At 44.4% G+C, this 20,163-nt stretch overlaps 1 pseudogene; it reads right to left on the reverse strand.

The window, feature by feature from the left end:
- Nucleotides 1-434: 434 nt before the first annotated feature.
- On the reverse strand, nucleotides 435-19,325 carry LOC123486972 (annotated as a pseudogene).
- Nucleotides 19,326-20,163: the final 838 nt, after the last annotated feature.

Here is a 20,163-nt window from a genome sequence, read left to right on the forward strand (position 1 = left end):
ACATTACAGTATAGTGTAGAATGCTTGGATATAGTGGCTTGTTGGTTGAGTGGCAGGTGTAGCTCGGAGTCTGGAAACTACCCTTGGGGGAGATATAAATCAAACGCTGCAGGATGTCAAACACACCAAGGACAGATACACGGATAGACAGATGAGAGAGGTGGCAAAGCCCTCTGAAAACCCCCCTGTCTGAAAGGCAATATCCTGGGTGTCACCTGAGTCTAAAATAGGAACCCTATTCTCTATACAGTACCACACTTTAAAGGGAATATGGTGCATTACACTAGAATAGGATGCCATTTTAGATGCATCCCTTGAAGTGCCCCATTTCCTATGATCCATCCATGTAATTTTCTCCTTGGTGAAGTGTACTTCCCGGTTCCGCCACTGAGGTTGGTTTGTTATCAGAGGGTACTCTCGAGGTGATTGGGGTGTCAGTTATAGTTCCGCTTTGCTCCCCGCTCTGCATATCCAAGGAAAAGGGTAGAAAATCATTATTAAAAAATGGCTTTTATCGTGGTGTGTGTGTGCTTGCGTGTGTGCAGAGCGAGAGAAACTGAAGTGCCTTCATGTGAGTATAAACAAAATAAGACTAGAGGCCAAATGGTTCATATGGAAAATGTCTCAGCGAGTGTAGAGTCTGAGAACAGTGATTGGCAGGTAACACATTTTACCAGGACACACAGTGTAGTCAAATAAAAATCTCCCTCTCCAAACCTGAAGAGTAAAACAAGCCACCATTGTGTGGTGACAGGGCTGAGACTGAAGCATAATGCAGAAACAAAAAACTACCTGAAGCCACGATACAATTCATTCTCCCATCCACAGCTTCTCTTTATTAGCCTGAGATCTGGCTGATGCGCTCTGTTTCACCATTGTCAACCATGTTGAAACAAAGCATATCTGTTTGGATTCCAGGCTTTTTCTAATAAAGATAATCTCTGTCATAAAGGGACACTGCTTTTCAGTAAACACGCTTCCTTCCCAATGCGTGTGGACAGCTATGACAAGCTGTCACTCAAGCAAGTTTAGTAGTAGGTGTGGGGTTTTGTGTGTTTGTTTCTATATTAAAACACTCAGATGGTGAGGCAGTCCTTCCTGTTGCTGTGTGTGTGTGCTTCTGTCATTTTGCATTTATGCAGACAGTGTGTTTGCACATTCTGTGTGTGTGTACTCACCCCAGGCAGGGTTCTTTGGTTTCTGGGCAGGACAGGTCCTGTGAGTCCTATGACAAGGGGCCCCTATGGGGGCGGTGAGCAGGATGGAGAGCACGGCCACTGTCAGCACGTCCATGCGTGACTTCTCCAGCTCCCTTATCCTCCTTGGTGCGGGCCATGTCCCAGCGCTGTGGAGCCGATAGGCCGCCCTGGGGAGAGAAGATCGACACTTTGGCCTCATGTTACCCACAACATTGTGAGAGCTGGAACACTCAGTCATAAACTTAAAATGACACCAACATTGGTAATAATACGACAGATTTTCCTAACCCTTCCCCGGCTCCATACGAGAGCAGCACCAGACTCTGCAAAACATTATTTAACACTCACAATACTAATATTGTTATGAGTTTAAGTAAACAGAAAACAAACGTGTTGCATGTGGCGCAATCACTAGTCACAATATTCAAATGATATGGTTATTTTGCTTGTTGAGAAGCCTTTTTGTGTGAGGCAAATTTCACCCTTAGATAGTCTTTTGTATGCTTATTGGATAGCGAGAGATGGAGAGGGAGAGAGAATGCTGAAAGAGCAGTAAGCTGATTCGAGCCCAGAGCGCAGTGGCAGGACCGCTAGACCACCTTAGTTTCTGTTTTACCATTAAGTACCTGTACGGTGGCTTTGGGTAGCCAGGCCAGAGCAATAAAGAGCTTCTCTTTGAAGTTGAAGCCGGCTTACACAGCACACAGACGAAGGTGAAGAGAACACGCACCAGCAGACCAATGGCCAGACAGCCTATGCCCAGGCCTGGTAGGACAGAGAGAAGTATAAGGGGGGTAGAATGACAGAAACACTTTATTCAAGTTACATTTGGAAACGCCCTAATAGATGATCTCCAAAGAGCGAGGTATAAATGTATATTATGTGGTGTGTGTTCTTACTGACTGTGTGTTTATGCATGTGTGTGTTCTCACCGACGGTGTTTTTGTCCAGCTCTGAGATTTGATCTCGGCCCCGATCAGGCCGAACAGCAGTGGCTGGAACACCTCCCAGGCAATACCCACTATGTCCTCCACAGGGACCGCACACACACCCGCCGAGTACCAGACAGACACGTACACACACGCATAAAGTATTCAGACCCCTTCCCTCTAAAATTGATTTAAAAAATAAAAATAATCAATCTACACACAATACCCCATAATGACAAAGCAAAAACTGATTCTTTAGACATTTTTGTACATTTATTAAAAATAAAATACATTATTTACATTAGTATTCAGACCCATTGTTATGAGACTCTAAATTGAGCTCAGGTGCATCCTGTTTCCATTGATCATCCTTGAGAGTCCACACCTGTGGTCAATTCAATTGATTGACATGATTTGGAAAGGCACACACCTGTCTATATAAGGTCCCACAGTTGACAGTGCATGTCAGAGCAGAAACCAAGCCATGAGGCCGGAAGGGAATTGTCCATAAAGCTCAAGAAGACAGGATTGTGTCAAGGCACAGATCTGGGGAAGGGTTCCAAAAAATATCTGCAGCATTGAAGGTCCCCAAGAACACCAGTGCCCTCCATCATTGTTAAATGGAAGAAGTTTGGAACCACCAAGACTCTTCCTAGAGCTGGTCGCCCGGCCAAACTGAGCAATCGGGGGAAGTCAGGAAGTGACCAAGAACCCGATGGTCACTGACAGAGCCAGAGTTCCTCTGTAGAGATGGGAGAACCTTCAGAAGGACAACCATCTCTGCAGCATCTCTACAAATCAGGCCTTTATGGTAGAGTGGCCAGACGGAAGCCACTCCTCAGTAAAGGCACATGAAACAGCCCGCTGGGAGTTTGCCAAAAGGCACCCAAAGGACTCTCAGACAATAAGAAACAACATTCTCTGGTCCCTAATGAAAACAGTAGATTGAACTCTTTGGCCGAATGCCAAGCGTCACGTCTGGAGGAAACTGGCACCATCCCTACGGTGAAGCAGATGGTGGTGGGGGGCAGACTCATGCTGTGGGGATGTTTTCCAGCGGCAGGGACTGGGAGACTAGTCAGATCGAGGGAAAGATGAACAGAGCAAAGTACGAGAGATCCTTGATGAAAACCTGCTCCAGAGCGCTCAGGACCTCAGACTGGGGCAAAGGTTCACCTTCCAACAGGACAATGCACACAGCCAAGACAACGACAGAGGAGTGGCGGGACAAGTCTCTGAATGTCCTTGAGTGTCTCAGCCAGAGCCCAGACTTGAACCTGATCGGAACATCTCTGGAGAGACCTGAAAAAGCTGTGCAGCAACGCTCCCCATCCAACCTGACAGAGCTTGAGAGGGATCTGGCTAGAGAAGAATGGGAGAAACTCCCCAAATACAGGTGTGCCAAGCTGTATAGGGTCATACCCAAGAAGACTCGCAGCTGTAATTGCTGCCAAAGGTGCTTCAACAAAGTACTGAGTAAAGGGACTGAATACTTATTTAAATGTGATATCAGTAAATTTTTATACATTTGCAAAAATGTCCAAAAACATGTTTGCTTTGTCAGTTATGGGGTATTGTGTGTAGATTGATGAGGGAAAAAAATATATTTAATCGTTTTAGAATAAAGGCAACGTAACAAAATGTGGAAAAAGTCAAGGGGTCTGAATACTTTCCGAATGCACTGTGCACGCACACACACGGACACCCAAGTGTTACGGGTTTTCTCAAACGTGCACATTTTCAACATGTTTTTTCAAAATAATTGTGAAAGTAAGAGCAAATGGAGGGGTTCGAGAGGTGCTATTTAAACTAGTGAAAACAAAAACATTAAAAACCACCTACCAGACACAAACCAGACTACAGAGAGAGTTCAGCAAACACCAAGACTTCACAACTGTTTCTCTACTGGAGAATCTGCCTCCCATAGAGACAATACCAGATGGGACTCTGTGGCTGTATATTTGGGATTGGGCCTCTATATTGCAACTGGAAGGTCCACTGTGTCCCAGCAACAGTTTGTGTTGCACTGGAGCGTTCAAGCTGTCCAGCTGCTATCCAATGCTTTGGGGGCATTTTGGGGTTGGGTGAGAGAGTAAATGTCTAGCTAGAAGATGCAGTGTACGGGGGTTGAGTGAGGTTGGCTTTGGGATGGGAGTCGTTGTGTGTGTGTGTGTGTGGGATTGATGCTGACCTTCTTCAGCCCAGGCCGGCCAGGAGGCGAGGACCAGGGTGCAGGAGGCCCCGAGCGGAGACGGCCACGCGTTTATGCCGAACACGGCAAACACCGACAGAGCCCAGCAGCAGGAATCAGGCGCTTCATCTGGCATTGTCCTACAGGGGAGAGAGAGCGAAGTGAAAGAAGAAGGAAGGAAGGATGCATTACTAAAGTTTTTCAAACAAGGACTATGTCCCTGGAGTAACTTATTATTGAAAAAGGGAAGAGGCTACTGAAACTAGGCTTCGTTATAGGTCAACTCTGCAGGCCAGTTTCCTGAAACTGTATTAAGCCTACTCCTAGACTAAAAGCTAAGTGCTTTAATAGAGAACCATTACCTGGTCTTTTTGCTGGGAAAGAGTAGCGCAGCAGGAATCCCAGCAGTAACCCCAGCACCATTCCCCCTCCCACCTCCAAGTATACCCCTCAACAAGTTGTACCACATGGAGCCTGCAGAGGGAGACACATTACAACAAGAGCATATACAGTTATATCAAAAAGATGATGGCTGCGTCCCAAATGGCACCCTGTTACATATATAGTGCACTACTTTTGACCCGGTCTATGTGGGCCTGGTTAAAAGTAGTTCCTATATATAGATAGGATATAATTTGAATTACAGCTATACAGTGATCAATTATGTTACCCATGCAATACATTAGAAGGCACTGTAATATGACCCATGTGATTAGCTCGCACTGGCCATTCCACATGTGACTCAGTTGGTAAAGAGCATAGCTTGCAACAACAGTTTCATGAGTTAGGAAGTTTAGTGTGAGAAATATCTCATTACAGGATCCAGGACGGATTGCAGGAAGATTTCCTATAGAATGTTTGACAAAAACAGATCAAAAGGTATATTCTTTTCTAGTGGTCTCCTCTCATCATTGGCTCAGAGCAGAGGCACAGATCTTTGTACTTTCTCTGATTGGTCTAAGAGCAGTGCAGATCAACATGCTCCCTCCTGGTGGTGGATCCCTACCGGTGGTGAAGGCCATGCCATGCAGGTGGTGAAGCCGGTGATGGCCAGGATGTCACTTCAGCTGCAGTGCATGGGGAGGGTAGGGATCTCCCTGCTTCAAACCGCTAGCCATCCTTCTGCAGCAGCAGCGTGGAGGAACCACCTGGCCAGGACACGGCCAAACAAACCTGGATGGGGAGCCAGTGAGAGTTAATCATCCCATAATATAATAATCATCATGTTTGGGTTTTGCGAGGTGGAAGTTTGGGTTGCCAGGCTTAGGCGACCTCCGAAGTAACAACCTGTAATACGTTATTCGGAAAGTATTCGAACCCTTGACTTTTTCACATTTTGTTACGTTAAATTTATTTTAAAATTGATTACATTTTTCCCTCATCCAATCTACACACAATATATAATGACAAAGCAAAAACAGAAATATCTGTTCATACAGTACCAGTCAAAAGTTTTGAGACACACCTGCTCAATGAAAGGTTTTTATTATTATGTCTTTTCACCATTGTGCGATAATAGTAAAGGTATCAAAACTATGAAATAACATGGAATCATGTAGTAACCATAAAAGTGTTAAACAAATCAAAATATATTTAAGATTTCAGTGAGGCACCACGCCTTGATGACAGCTTTGCACGCTTGGCATTCCTATAGCTCACCTGGAATGTTCCCACATGCTGAGCACTTGTTGGCTGCTTTTCCTTCCTCTACGCCGTCCAACTCATCCCAAACCATCTCAATTGGGTTGAGGTCGGGTGATTGTGGAGGCCAGATCATCTGATGCAATACTCCATCACTCTCCTTCTTGGTCAAGCAGCCCTTACACAGCCTGGAGGTGTGAGCCGGGTCATTGTCCTGTTGAAAAACAAATGATAGTCCCACTAAGCGCTAACCAGGTAGGATGGCGTATCGCTGCAGAATGCTGTAGTAGCCATGCTGGTTAAAGTGTGCCTTGAATTCTAAATTAATCACAGACAGTGTCACCGCAAAGCACCCCCCACACCATCACACCTCCATGCTTCACGGTGGGAACTACACATGCAGAGATCATCCGTTCACATACTCTGAGTCTCACAAAGACACGGCGGTTGGAACTAAAAATCTCAATTTTGGACTCATCAAAACCAAAGGACAGATTTCCACCGGTCTAATGTCCATTGCTCGTGTTTCTTGGCCCAAGCAGTCTCTTCTTCTTATTGGTGTCCTTTAGTAGTGGTTTCTTTGCAGCAATTCTACCATGGGCACTGATTCACGCAGTCTCCTCTGATCAGTTGATGTTGAGATGTGTCTGTTACTTGAACTCTGTGAAGCATTTATTTGGGTTGCAATTTCTGAGGCTGGTAACTCTAATGAACTTATCCTCTGCAGCAGAGGTAACTCTGGGTCTTCCTTTCCTGTGGCAGTCCTCGAGTGAGAGCAGGTTTCATCTAGCGCTTGATGTTTTTGCGACTGCACTTGAAGAAACTTTCATAGTTCTTGACATTTTCCGGATTGACTGACCTTCATGTCTTAAAGTAATGATGTACTGTCATTTCTCTTTGCTTATTTGAGCTGTTCTTGCCATAATATGGACTTGGTCTTTTACCAAATAGGGCTATCTTCAATATACCACCCCTACCTTGTCACAACACAACTGATTGGCTCAAACGCATTAAGAAGGAAAGAAATTCCACAAATTAACTTTTAACAAGGCACACCTGTTAACTGAAATGCATTCCATGTGCGTACCTCATGAAGCTGGTTGAGAAAATGCCAAGAGTGAGCAAAGCTGTCATCAAGGCAAAGGGTGGCTACTTTGAAGAATCTCAAATATATTTTGATTTGTTTAACACTTGTTTGGTTACTACATCATTCCATATGTGTTATTTCATAGTTTTGATGTCTTCACTATTATTCTACAAAATAGTACAAATAAAGAAAAACTCTGGAATGAGTAGGTGTGTTCAAACTTTTGACTGGTACTGTAAGTATTCAGACCCCTTTGACTCTGTACTTTGTTGAAGCACCTTTGGCAGCGATTACAACCTCAAATCTTCTTGGGTATGACACTACAAGCTTGGCACCACCTGTATTTGGGGAGTTTCTCCCATTCTTCTTTGCAGATCCTCTCAAGCTCTGTCAGGTTGGATGGGGACGTCGCTGCACAGCTATTTTCAGGTCTCTTCAGAGATGTTTGATCTGGTTCAAGTCCTGGCTCAGGCTGGGCCACTCAGGGACATTCAGAGACTTGTCCCGATGCCACTCATGCGTTGTCTTGGCTGTGTGCTTAGGGTCATTGTCCTGTTGGAAGACGAACCTTCACCCCAGTCGGAGGTCTGAGCGCTCTGGAGCAGGTTTTCATCAAGGATCTCACTGTACATTGCTCCATTCATCTTTCCTCAATCCTGACTATTCTCCAAGTCCCTGCCGCTGAAAAACATCCCTTACAGCATGATGCTGCCACCACCATGCTTCACCGTAGGATGGTGCCAGGTTTCCTCCAGGCATGACGTTGGCATTCAGGACAAAAGAGTTCAATCTTGTTTCAAATAGTCAGAGTCTTTAGGTGCATTTTGGCAAACTCCAAGCGGGCTGTCATTTGCCTTTACTGAGGAGTGGCTTTTGTCTGGCCACTCTACCATAAAGGTCTGATTGGTGGAGTGCTGGAGATGGTTGTCCTTCTGGAAGGTTCTCCCATCTCCACAGAGGAACTCTGGAGCTCTGTCAGACTGACCATTGGGTTCTTGGTCACCTCCCTGACCAAGGCCCTTCTCCCCCGATTGCTCAGTTTGGCCAAGTGACAAGCTCTAGGAAGAGTCTTGGTGGTTCCAAACTTCTTCCATTTAAGAATGGAGGCCAATGTGTTCTTGGAGACCATCAATGCTGCAGACATTTTTTGGTACCCTTCCCCAAATCTGTGCCTCGACACAATCTGTCTCGGAGCTCTACGGACAATTCCCTTCGACCTCATGGCTTGGTTTTTTGCTCTGACATGCATTGTCAACTGTGGGACCTTATATAGACAGGTGTATGCCTTTCCAAATTATGTCCAGTCAATTGAATTGACCACAGGTGGACTCCAATGAAGTTGTAGAAACATCTCAAGGATGATCAATGGAAACAGGATGCACCTGAGCTCAATTTCGAGTCTCATAGCAAAGGGTCTGAATATTGATGTAAATAAGGTATTTAAGTTTTTATTTTTTATAAATGTGCAATCTAAAACCCTTTTTTCACTTTGTCATGATGGGGTACTGTGTTGATGAGGAAAAACCTTCATTTTAGAATAAGGATGTAACGTAACAAAATGTGGAAAAATACTTTCCAAATGCACTATATGAATACTGATCATAATACACTGCTCAAAAAAATAAAGGGAACACTAAAATAACACATCCTAGATCTGAATGAATGAAGTCATCTTATTAAATACTTTTTTCTTTACATAGTTGAATGTGCTGACAACAAAATCACACAAAAATGTAAAATGGAAATCAAATGTATCAACCGCATGGAGGTCTGGATTTGGAGTCACCCTCAAAATTAAAGTGGAAAACCACACTACAGGCTGATCCAACTTTGATGTACAGTGGGGGAAAAAAGTATTTAGTCAGCCACCAATTGTGCAAGTTCTCCCACTTAAAAAAGATGAGAGAGGCCTGTAATTTTCATCATGAGGTACACGTCAACTATGACAGACAAATTGAGAATATTTTTTTTCCAGAAAATCACATTGTAGGATTTAATGAATTTATTAGCAAATTATGGTGGAAAATAAGTATTTGGTCACCTACAAACAAGTAAGATTTCTGGCTCTACAGACCTGTAACTTCTTCTTTAAGAGGCTCCTCTGTCCTCCACTGGTTACCTGTATTAATGGCACCTGTTTGAACTTGTTATCAGTGTAAAAGACACCTGTCCACAACCTCAAACAGTCACACTCCAAACTCCACTATGGCCAAGACCAAAGAGCTGTCAAAGGACACCAGAAACAAAATTGTAGACCTGCACCAGGCTGGGAAGACTGAATCTGCAATAGGTAAGCAGCTTGGTTTGAAGTAATCAACTGTGGGAGCAATTATTAGGAAATGGAAGACATACAAGACCACTGATAATCTCCCTCGATCTGGGGCTCCACGCAAGATCTCACCCCGTGGGGTCAAAATGATCACAAGATCCCAGAACCACACGGGGGGACCTAGTGAATGACCTGCAGAGAGCTGGGACCAAAGTAACAAAGCCTATCATCAGTAACACACTACGCCGCCAGGGACTCAAATCCTGCAGTGCCAGACGTGTCCCCCTGCTTAAGCCAGTACATGTCCAGGCCCGTCTGAAGTTTACTAGAGTGCATTTGGATGATCCAGAAGAGGATTGGGAGAATGTCATATGGTCAGATGAAACCAAAATAGAACTTTTTGGTAAAAACTCAACTCGTCGTGTTTGGAGGACAAAGAATGCTGAGTTGCATCCAAAGAACACCATTCCTACTGTGAAGCATGGGGGTGGAAACATCATGCTTTGGGGCTGTTTTTCTGCAAAGGGACCAGGACGACTGATCTGTGTAAAGGGAAAGAATGAATGGGGCCATGTATCGTGGAGATTTTTGAGTGAAAACCTCCTTCCATCAGCAAGGGCATTGAAGATGAAACGTGGCTGGGTCTTTCAGCATGACAATGATCCCAAACACACCGCCCCGGGCAACGAAGGAGTGGCTTCGTAAGAAGCATTTCAAGGTCCTGGAGTGGCCTAGCCAGTCTCCAGATCTCAACCCCATAGAAAATCTTTGGAGGGAGTTGAAAGTCCGTGTTGCCCAGCGACAGCCCCCAAAATATCACTGCTCTAGAGGAGATCTGCATGGAGGAATGGGCCAAAATACCAGCAACAGTGTGTGAAAACCTTGTGAAGACTTACAGACAAACATTTGACCTGTGTCATTGCCAACAAAGGGTATATAACAAAGTATTGAGAAACTTTTGTTATTGACCAAATACTTATTTTCCACCATAATTTGCAAATAAATTCATTAAAAATCCTACACTGTGATTTTCTGGATTTTCTTTCTCATTTTGTCTGTCATAGTTGACGTGTACCTGTGATGAAAATTACAGGCCTCTCTCATCTTTTTAAGTGGGAGAACTTGGCACATTGGTGGCTGACTAAATACATTTTTTCCCCACTGTAATGTCCTTAAAACAAGTCAAAATGAGGCTCAGTAGTGTGTGTGGCCTCCATGTGCCTGTATGACCTCCTACAACGCCTGGGCATGCTCCTGATGAGGTGGCGGATGGTCTCCTGAGGGATCTCCTCCCAGACCTGGACTAAAGCATCCGCCAACTCCTGGACAGTCTGTGGTGCAACGTGGCGTTGGTGGATGGAGCGACATGATGTCCCAGGCTGCTCAATTGGATTCAGGTCCCTGGGGAACGGGCGGGCCAGTCATAGCATCAATGCCTTCCTCTTGCAGGAACTGCTGACACCTCCAGCCACATGAGGTCTAGCATTGTCTTGCATTAGGGAGGAACCCAGGGCCAACCGACCCAGCATAGGTCTCACAAGGGGTCTGAGGATCTCATCTCGGTACCTAATGGCAGTCCAGGCTACCTCTGGCGAGCACATGGAGGGCTGTGCGGCCCCCCAAAGAAATGCCACCCCACACCATGACCCACCACCAAACCCGGTCATGCTGGAGGATGTTGCAGGCAGCAGAACGTTCTCCACGAAGGCGTCTCCAGACTCTGTCATGTCTGTCACATGCTCAGTGTGAACCTGCTTTCATCTGTGAAGAGCACAGGGCGCCAGTGGCGAATTTGCCAATCTTGGTGTTCTCTGGCAAATGCCGAACGTCCTGCCCAGTGTTGGGCTGTAAGCACAACCCCCACCTGTGGACGTCGGGCCCTCATACCACCCTCATGGAGTCTGTTTCTGACCGTTTGAGCAGACACATGCACATTTGTGGCCTGCTGGAGGTTATTTTGCAGGGCTCTGGCAGTGCTCCTCCTGCTCCTCCTTGCACAAAGGCGGAGGTAGCAGTCCTGCTGCTGGGTTGTTGCCCTCCTACGGCCTCCTCCACGTCTCCTGATGTACTGGCCTGTCTCCTGGTAGCGCCTCCATGCTCTGGACACTACGCTGACAGACACAGCAAACCTTCTTGCCACAGCTCGCATTGATGTGCCATCCTGGATGAGCTGCACTACCTGAGCCACTTGTGTGGGTTGTAGACTCCGTCTCATGCTACCACTAGAGTGAAAGCACCGCCAGCATTCAAAAGTGACCAAAACATCAACCAGGAAGCATAGGAACTGAGAAGTGGTCTGTGGTCACCACCTGCAAAACCAGTCCTTTATTGGGGGTGTCTTGCTAATTGCCTATAATTTCCACCTGTTGTCTATTCCATTTGCACAACAGCATGTGAAATGTATTGTCAATCAGTGTTGTTTCCTAAGTGGACAGTTTGATTTCACAGAAGTGTGATTGACTTGGAGTTACATTGTGTTGTTTAAGTGTTCCCTTTATTTTTTTGAGCAGTGTATTATATGAACATTTAGCAGATGGCCAGTACAAACCTACAAGAGAGGAGACATACTATGAGGGTTCATCATATAATATGGCCCTGTAGAAGATGCTTTTCAAAGGCCAGGTTATTGTAAAAAGCACTTTGTGTCAACTGCTGATGTAAAGGGCTTTACATAAACATAATGCATTTGATTGATTTGAAGACATCACAAACCTAAAAGAGATAGGGGAGGGAGATGGGGATAATACAATGAGTCTAGACAAAGTGTTTAATGATGCAGCTTTACTAATAGGGATTAGTTTGAGATATACACTATATATAAAAAAGTATGTGGACACCCCTTCAAATGAGTGGATTTGGCTATTTCAGCCGCACCCGTTGCTGATATAGGTGTATAAAATCGAGCACACAGCCATGGAATCTCCATAGACAAACATTGGCAGTTGAATGGCGTTACTCAAGAGCTGTGACTGTTAACGTGGAACCGTCATAGGATGCCACCTTTCCAACAAGTCAGTTCGTCAAATTTCTGCCCTGCTAGAGCTGCCCCCGGTCAACTGTAAGTGCTGTTATTGTGACATGGAAACGTCTAGGCTCAGCCGTGAATGGTAGGCCACACAAGCTCACAGAACAGGGCCGCCGAGTGCTGAAAATCATCTGTCCTCGATTGCAACACTCACTACCGAGTTCCAAACTGCCTCTGAAGCAACGTCAGCACAAGAACTGTTCATCGGGAGCTTCATGAAATGGGTTTCCATGGCCGAGCAGCCGCAAACAAGCCTAAGATCACCATGCGCAATGCCAAGCGTTGGCTGGAGTGGTGTAAATCTCGTCGCCATTGGACTCTGGAGCAGTGGAAACGTATTCTCTGGAGTGATGAATTACGCTTCACCATCTGGCAGTCCGACGGACGAATCTGGGTTTGGAGGAAGCCAGGAGAACGCTACCTGGCCGAATAAATAGTGCTAACTGTAAAGTTTGGTGGAGGAGGAATAATGGTCAGGCACTGGTTTTCATGGTTTGGGCTAGGCCCCTTAGTTCCAGTAAAGGGAAATCTTAACGCTATAGCATACAATGATATTCTAGACGATTCTATGCTTTCCTGTTTCAGAATGACAATGCCCCCCGTGCACAAGCGAGGTCATACAGAAATTGTTTGTCGAGATCGGTGTGGAAGAACTTGACTGACCTGCACAGAGCCCTGACCTCAACACCATCAAACACCTTTAGGATGAATTGGAACACTGACTCGAGCCAGGCCTAATCGCCCAACCTCACTAATGCTCCTGTGGCTGAATGGAAGCAAGTTCCGTAGCAATGTTCAACATCTAGTTGAAAGCCTTCCCAGAAGAGTGGAGGCTGTATAGCAGCAAAGGGGAGACCAACTCCATATTAATGCCCATGATTTTGGAATGAGATATTCGACGAGCAGGTGTCCACATACTTTTGATCATGTAGTGTATTTAGAGGGATGGATGAATAGAACGATGGACAGATCAGAGTGAGAGACAGCAAGAGTGGAGAGGACGTAGAGAGCAAGAGTGGAGAGGACGGAGAGAGAGCAAGAGGAGGAGAGAAATAGAGAAGACAGAGATAGAAAGCAAAAGACAGGGATAGAGCAAGAAAGAGAGAGGAGAGAGAGAGAGAAAGACAGAGAGAGCAAGGGGCTAAGAATCATAGGATGAAATTAAAATGTATAAAGGCAGGGTCTCCAAACCTGTTCCTGGAGGGCTACCCTCCTGTAGGATTTCGTTCCAACCCCAGTTGTAACTAACCTGGTTCAGCTTATCAACCAGCTAATTATTAGAATCAGGTGCGCTAGATTAAGGTTTGAGTGCAAACCTTATAGTACGGTAGCTCTCCAGGAACAGGGTTGGAGAGCCCTGATATAAAGGATACTTCAAGTGTTCACGGGGAGTTACAGTAGCTGCCAATACTCTACACCTGTCTTATTGGAATGCAAGCGGTGTTAGGTAGCCCTTTAGTTTTACAAATGCATCGGGAGGCTGCAGAATACTGTCTCTCTAAGTGGGATTTAGAAGTAGAAGTCTCAGAGAGGACGACAGAGAGACAGAGAGCGAGAGAGACAGAGAGAGACAACGAGAGAGGGAGAAGAGAGAGACAACGAGACAGAGAGAAAGAGAGTTTACCTAGGATGAATCCCCCATATCCAGGGCAGGCCCATGAGGAAGTGGGAGACGATGGCGATGGTGCATGCCTCGATGATGCAAGTCCCATTCCCACACGTATACACACCATACTAAGCTTCTTCAGAGCCTGGGAACACATACATGTACAACACACACACATTAAAAGGAAAAATCATTAGTCAAGTTTTGAAGATAAAGGACTTTCAGAAGCAAAAGTGTCACTTGCTACATCATCATGTTGATGAGTTTTGCATCATGATGATGTGGCAAGTGACACTTGCTTCTTGAGTTCTGAAACTTGACTGCTGAAATGCAAAACATTTTTGGGACTGTATCAACAGTGGACTAATTTAAAAACATACACATACTGTTTTTTAGTGAATTTTCCTTTAACACAGGTTATCACAGGAATATAAATAATAAAGACAAGTACTAAACACTAAAAGCATTGGCCTATTTAGAGAGATTAGTGCTTGATTGACATACTGAGCCATCCAATCCCAGGCCTGCTCGGGCCAGGATGACAGCGAGGCAATGTTCCTCAGGGCGGCGGACCATCGGAAGTCGATGTACACGGCATCGTTACACGGGGATATTACGCAGCAGGAAGCCCGTCAATAGCATACCTGTAGAGAATGACAGAGAACAATGATACTTTATCATACTATTATATTAAAGTTAATACTTTTATAAACAACCTTGGTGTTATTCTTTGGACTTTCACTCACAGCAAGAGGGGCAAAAAAACGATGTATTGCTGTATTGTTCTGAAGACAATCTTGTCTTTATAAAAAGGAGAGTTAAAACAGAGAACTTGAGGCTAAGATATCATTCCCATCTTCACATTGGTTAAATGCCAAGAAATACACTTTCTCCGACACATTCTTTGTTCTGATAGTCTGGGAACTGCGTATTAAAAGGTTGAAGATCAATTGGTTTAAGATATCAAAGGCTTCTAGGCATAGGATCCTTTTGAGAGTAAAGAAAAAACCTTTCCAAGTAGGAATAGTGCAAACTGAAGAGAGACATGCATGTGGTCCTCTGTAGCTCAGCTGGTAGAGCACGGCGCTTGTAACGCCAAGGTAGTGGGTTCGTGGGAACAAAAATGTATGCACGCATGACTGTAAGTCGCTTTGGATAAAAGCGTCTGCTAAATGGCATATTATTATTATTATTATTATATTATATTATTATACAGTGGAGTCTTTAATCTACTGTATGAAAGTGAATTGCCTTTGAAGTTCAGAAAGATCAATGTGGTCCTGTGTGGTTTAGTTGGTAAGAGAGTGGCATTAGCCAACGCCAGGGTTGTGGATTTGATTCCCGGTGGTATACTAAACCGCATGCACTCACAGTCACTGTGCTGTAAGCCGCTTTGGATATAAGTGTCTGCTTAATAGCATATTATCAATAAAGTACACAACAATTGCATCCCATCTGGGACGCAAGCAATGAATACTGTCTGAGCAGGGAGGAACTAGTTAACAGGCATAAGAATATGGGACCGACTGTCTGTTAGCCTAAATACCTTTAAGGCTGTAACAAAGCTTGGCTGAAATGAAATTCCTGCTTTGTTCCGTTTTTAATCCTGCGTCCCCGGGCAACGCAGGCCAAAGAAGTCTGTTCAGTTCAAACAACGAAACGGGGACTTTGAACTGGGAAACAGAGTTCCTCTGGGTTTAAAAAAAGGAAAACAGGTGTTGGAGAGACATGAACTATCCAAAGTTTTGAAATCAAAGATCTACATCCAACAATCAGTTTTTGGTTCAGACTTTACTTCTGACCTATGGAGTGGGATCTATCGGATAGACACTACGCTAACGATCAAAGTTTCGAAATCAAAGACCCACCAAAAGACTTTTTATTATCTACAATCTCCTTTCTGGACTGTTGAAAGTGAGGAGTAGGTTGTGAATCTGAACGTCTGACTTCTATCTTTTTGTGGGCTGAGTGAGTGGCCACTGTCTTATTATATGGGTCTGTGCAAACTATAGGTCTTGTCATGTGGTTACCAGCATCAAGAGAGACTTTGGTTAAAGGTGCGCCGTATCTCAACCAAGTCTCTATTGTATGGTGAGAAATGCAAATACTCCCTATCAGTCTAAGTCAACAAGGGTGTTCATTTGGTTAGAAATGGTAGAGCATGGCGCTTGCAACGCCAGGGTTGTGGGTTCGTTTCCCACGGGGGGCCAGTATGAAAAATGTATGCAATCACTAACTGTAAGTCGCTCTGGATAAGAGCGTCTGCCAAATGACTAAAATGTAAATGTAAATACTACGTGAAGTAGCAAATGTTGGCAAAGCCAGCCAGAATAATAATTGACTGTTTGTCCATCCATGTTACATGCAGGTGAAACAGTCACATTTTACATGTATAGTAAAGAGTAGTAGTGAGGGGACAAGCAAGTGCATGCATGCTAAATCTAGTGAGTGGGTGTGTTTAATCTGAATGTGTGCTTATTATAGTAAGTAGATGGGTGTGTGTTCTATCTACTATATCAGCAGATATAGTACCAGCAGCCAGCCACCACTTCCATATCAAAGACAAAGAAAAGGATGGTGTCTCTCTGACTGTTACCAAGGAACATGTAGGGCATGTAACACCCTGAAGATGCCATTTTGTCTCACTCTCAACAAGTCAAATGAGGTACAGGTTACCGAAAATAACCTGTTATATGCTGCACATACATATGCCGTCACAGACAACACAGACCCCATCACCTACAACACATACACGCAAACACATATACACCCACACACGCTCTCTCTATTCGCATTACCTACCCAGGAGCGGGGGAAAGGGAGGCAGTTTGGGCAGCCGTATGAGGCCCACCAGTTTGCCCCCGGTGACGGAGCAGATGAAGAGCACGGTGATGCCAAACAGGTTCCCCCTCGGCAGACACTCCTCCTCTGTGATGGACCAGACCACGCCAAACAGCACTAATGCAATGACGACTGGGAGGAAGGAGAGGTCAGAGGTTAGAAGTCAGTACATGGCCAGTTAGCAGTTTGTCTTTTACCTGCCAAATAAAATACAAATTTGATCAAAAAAGATTGCATGTGCTGTACTAGATTTGGTTTGCAAGGTACAGTGGTCTCAAAAGTCTACTACTAAGCCTAAATGTTAACTTGTACATTTCAGTATATCAGGGACACTGGGTAGGGCTTTAGTCCATCTGTATATCTTCTCCATTTGTGCTATATAAATGCCTCTGGGTACAACTGTGGCACTGTTCAACAGCGTGCGCTGGATAAAGAGAAGCAATTCTAGAGTACCTTTGTTCCCTTTATTGAGAACACACACACACTGGTTCCTACAAACTCAATCCTAACATATTACTCCTCTCTCTCTCTCTCTCTCTCTCTCTCTCTCTCCATTTTCCACTCGCCCAAGCACAAAACGCTACAAGATGCCAATCATGATCCCATAGCAATGTCACCAAGGTAACATCACTACGGTAGCATTAGCCCCCCTGGTGCCCGGAATTAAATAAAACACACACCACAATGGCATTATCAGCGCATTGTAGCATTATGAGGTTCATGACATTAGGCCACTCTAGTATTAGGCCTATATTGTATCTCTATTCTGGTGTCGATAGAAGTATAATTCAATTTCTATGGGCACCAGCATAGAGACCACAATACTAGAGTGGCCTATTTCTATGCTGGTGCCCACCCTTGGTGATGAGGGAGGCCAGGAGGCCTCGGGCGGGCAGGGGCATCGCCCGGCGGAGCCTGCCACAGCAGATGACCGGGGGTCGGTGTTGGTGCCCGCATCCACCACCGGGTTACGGGGGGATAAAGTAGGTCTCCTCCGTGACCTGGGGGGTGGAGCTCCGTCTCACCACCACCTGAATCTGGTTCACACCCAGGAACTACCGGGGGGAAGACATAGAGGAAAGGGGTTTTAGTTCAATATGAAAATGTGTTAGTAGCCATACTTTTTAATTAAGCTTTCTTACTACATGAATGCCATTTCAATACAAGCTTCTGAAAAAGTAACACACTATTGGATTTTTGTTATTATTTTTTTGCGAAAGAGACACTTGACATAAAAGGGACACTTCGATGTTTTTGTACACTTGCTTTCAAAAAGCATCCTCTCGACTCCATCGTACTCTAACCCCAGTTAAAAGGTGCAATACGCAGAAATCGCTCCGCCATTTCCTGGTTGCTAAAGTTTGAATAATTCGCTTAATTTCAGTTTATGTAACAAAACAAGCAGTGTAGAGAATCATTGTACCATTTAAAACTGCTATGAAATATATTTTTAATAACCAAAAATATTGTATTTTCAGATGTTTGAAGCTGGTGTACAAAACCAAAAGTAAAGGCAAAAACAAAACTTAACGGAAGCATAGAAATAGTGCACATAGAACAGATCTTGCTTTCAATGAGAATGACTGATCTATAACTCACATTTCTATGTGAATTTGGACGGGTCGCCCAAAAAGTTGCATATTGTAGCTTTAACTTCTTGAGTTGAAATGATAGCAATCTTTCAAGAGAGACTGATTGTGGTGTCAGGAACTTGTTTTGGGTAGCCTAGCCTAACACTTGAAAGTTGATAAGAATGGTACTGGAGCCAATGCCAATGCTACTGGCTTTTTTACCTCAATTTCTTTGTCACACCTATGTTAAGTGGTTGTCATTGTTGACAGAGAAGTTAGTCATGCTAACAAGACACTACTGTGTTCCAACTAAGTAATAGTTCTCATGCTTATCATAAAGAGTAGATATGGACTTTTACTACAAAGAGTGTGCCACAATGAGAACAGTCAGTGTCATGAAAAAGGCTGTTGTTCCAACTTACAGAAATACCACTCTCTGTGGAAAAAGAGGCTGGCAAAAAATCATGAGCAAATCTCCTGGTAGGGTACATCTCAAGGTATGTTTCAAATGACCTAACAAAACTAAATGTCAGCATGATGATTTTACTTTTGTTTTCCCGTAAATAATTGACCCCATAAATGCATAGTGCCAAATAAGAGTGCACAGTACACTGCCAATACGAAATGTAAACTAATGCCTTCAAAACTGATTCCAGATCAATATGTGTGGAATCATTCAACCAAAATGACTATTATGCCGAAGCTTCCGGTCAGCCATTTCTCATAGCTTCAGCAATTCAGTACCATTAAGTTATGTAAAGGCTATCTATTAGCATTTTGGCTAAACCACTAGATATACTATACCTCTGCATGGTTTGTTACTGGCGAGGCTCCGGGACTGTGTTCTAGGTCCAGCAAGGGAGAAGGTGAAGGTGTAGGCGGCTTCAACTTGGGCTGGTCGTCCTCCATCATGGCATCTAGTACAGTTCACTTTCTCCTCCTCACTTTTTCTCTAACCTCACAGCAAACCCGTGGAGGGTGGGGTTGGCCATCGGTGCACTGCTGCTCTGCTCTTCTCCTGTTGTATCCCAAGGTCTGACTCTGTCCAGCACTACCTCCCATTCAGTGGGTCGTCACCTGTTTATCAGTCAAAGGCAGTGAGAGTGAGTGTTTGCTTGGTGGAACTGGCCAGAGAGGCATTTGAGGCAAACATGGCTGTAGAGATATGAGGTGAAAACCAACCAAGTGCAGAAGCAATCAAAGGTGAAGGTAAACAGTACTATGAAATAGATTATAAAGAAAGACAGAGGTTTTCAATGTTCAGCATTCTGCTACCAGTATGGAATGAGACTGTGAGTAAGGGAATCAATGCATGAATGCAGAATCTCGTCATTAACTTCATATAGAAATCATACTATGTTATTAGCTACATTGTCACCACTCTCCTTCTCCTATGATAAAGCCATGAAATATAATGGCATTTCACTTACAGTAGTGTCCATTTTATCTGAGACAAGCTGAAGTTGGATTGCTTTCCATCCACAGTTTTTATGCGAGTAAAGTCATACTGTATAAAAATAAATTGTGACAGCTGTGATGGAAATAGGAAGTGTTATAAATGCCGACAGATCCTTTGTTCGTTCAACATGGTCGAAATGGGTGGAAACGCCTTTATGCACAAATATTGATACAGTATAATAACCATCATATCGAAGTAAACTTGGGAGTCGTGATGATATGGTGTGTGGTCCTCCCACTACAACTCGGGAAACCATGCAGTTTATTAGGCTACAGATGAAACAAGTTATGATGAACTTCACAGGGTGGTGACAGTGCACGGTGATGAGCTTCATGCTGCTTTCCA

Source organism: Coregonus clupeaformis, unplaced genomic scaffold, assembly GCF_020615455.1.
Source record: "Coregonus clupeaformis isolate EN_2021a unplaced genomic scaffold, ASM2061545v1 scaf1389, whole genome shotgun sequence".
Classification (NCBI taxonomy): domain Eukaryota; kingdom Metazoa; phylum Chordata; class Actinopteri; order Salmoniformes; family Salmonidae; genus Coregonus; species Coregonus clupeaformis.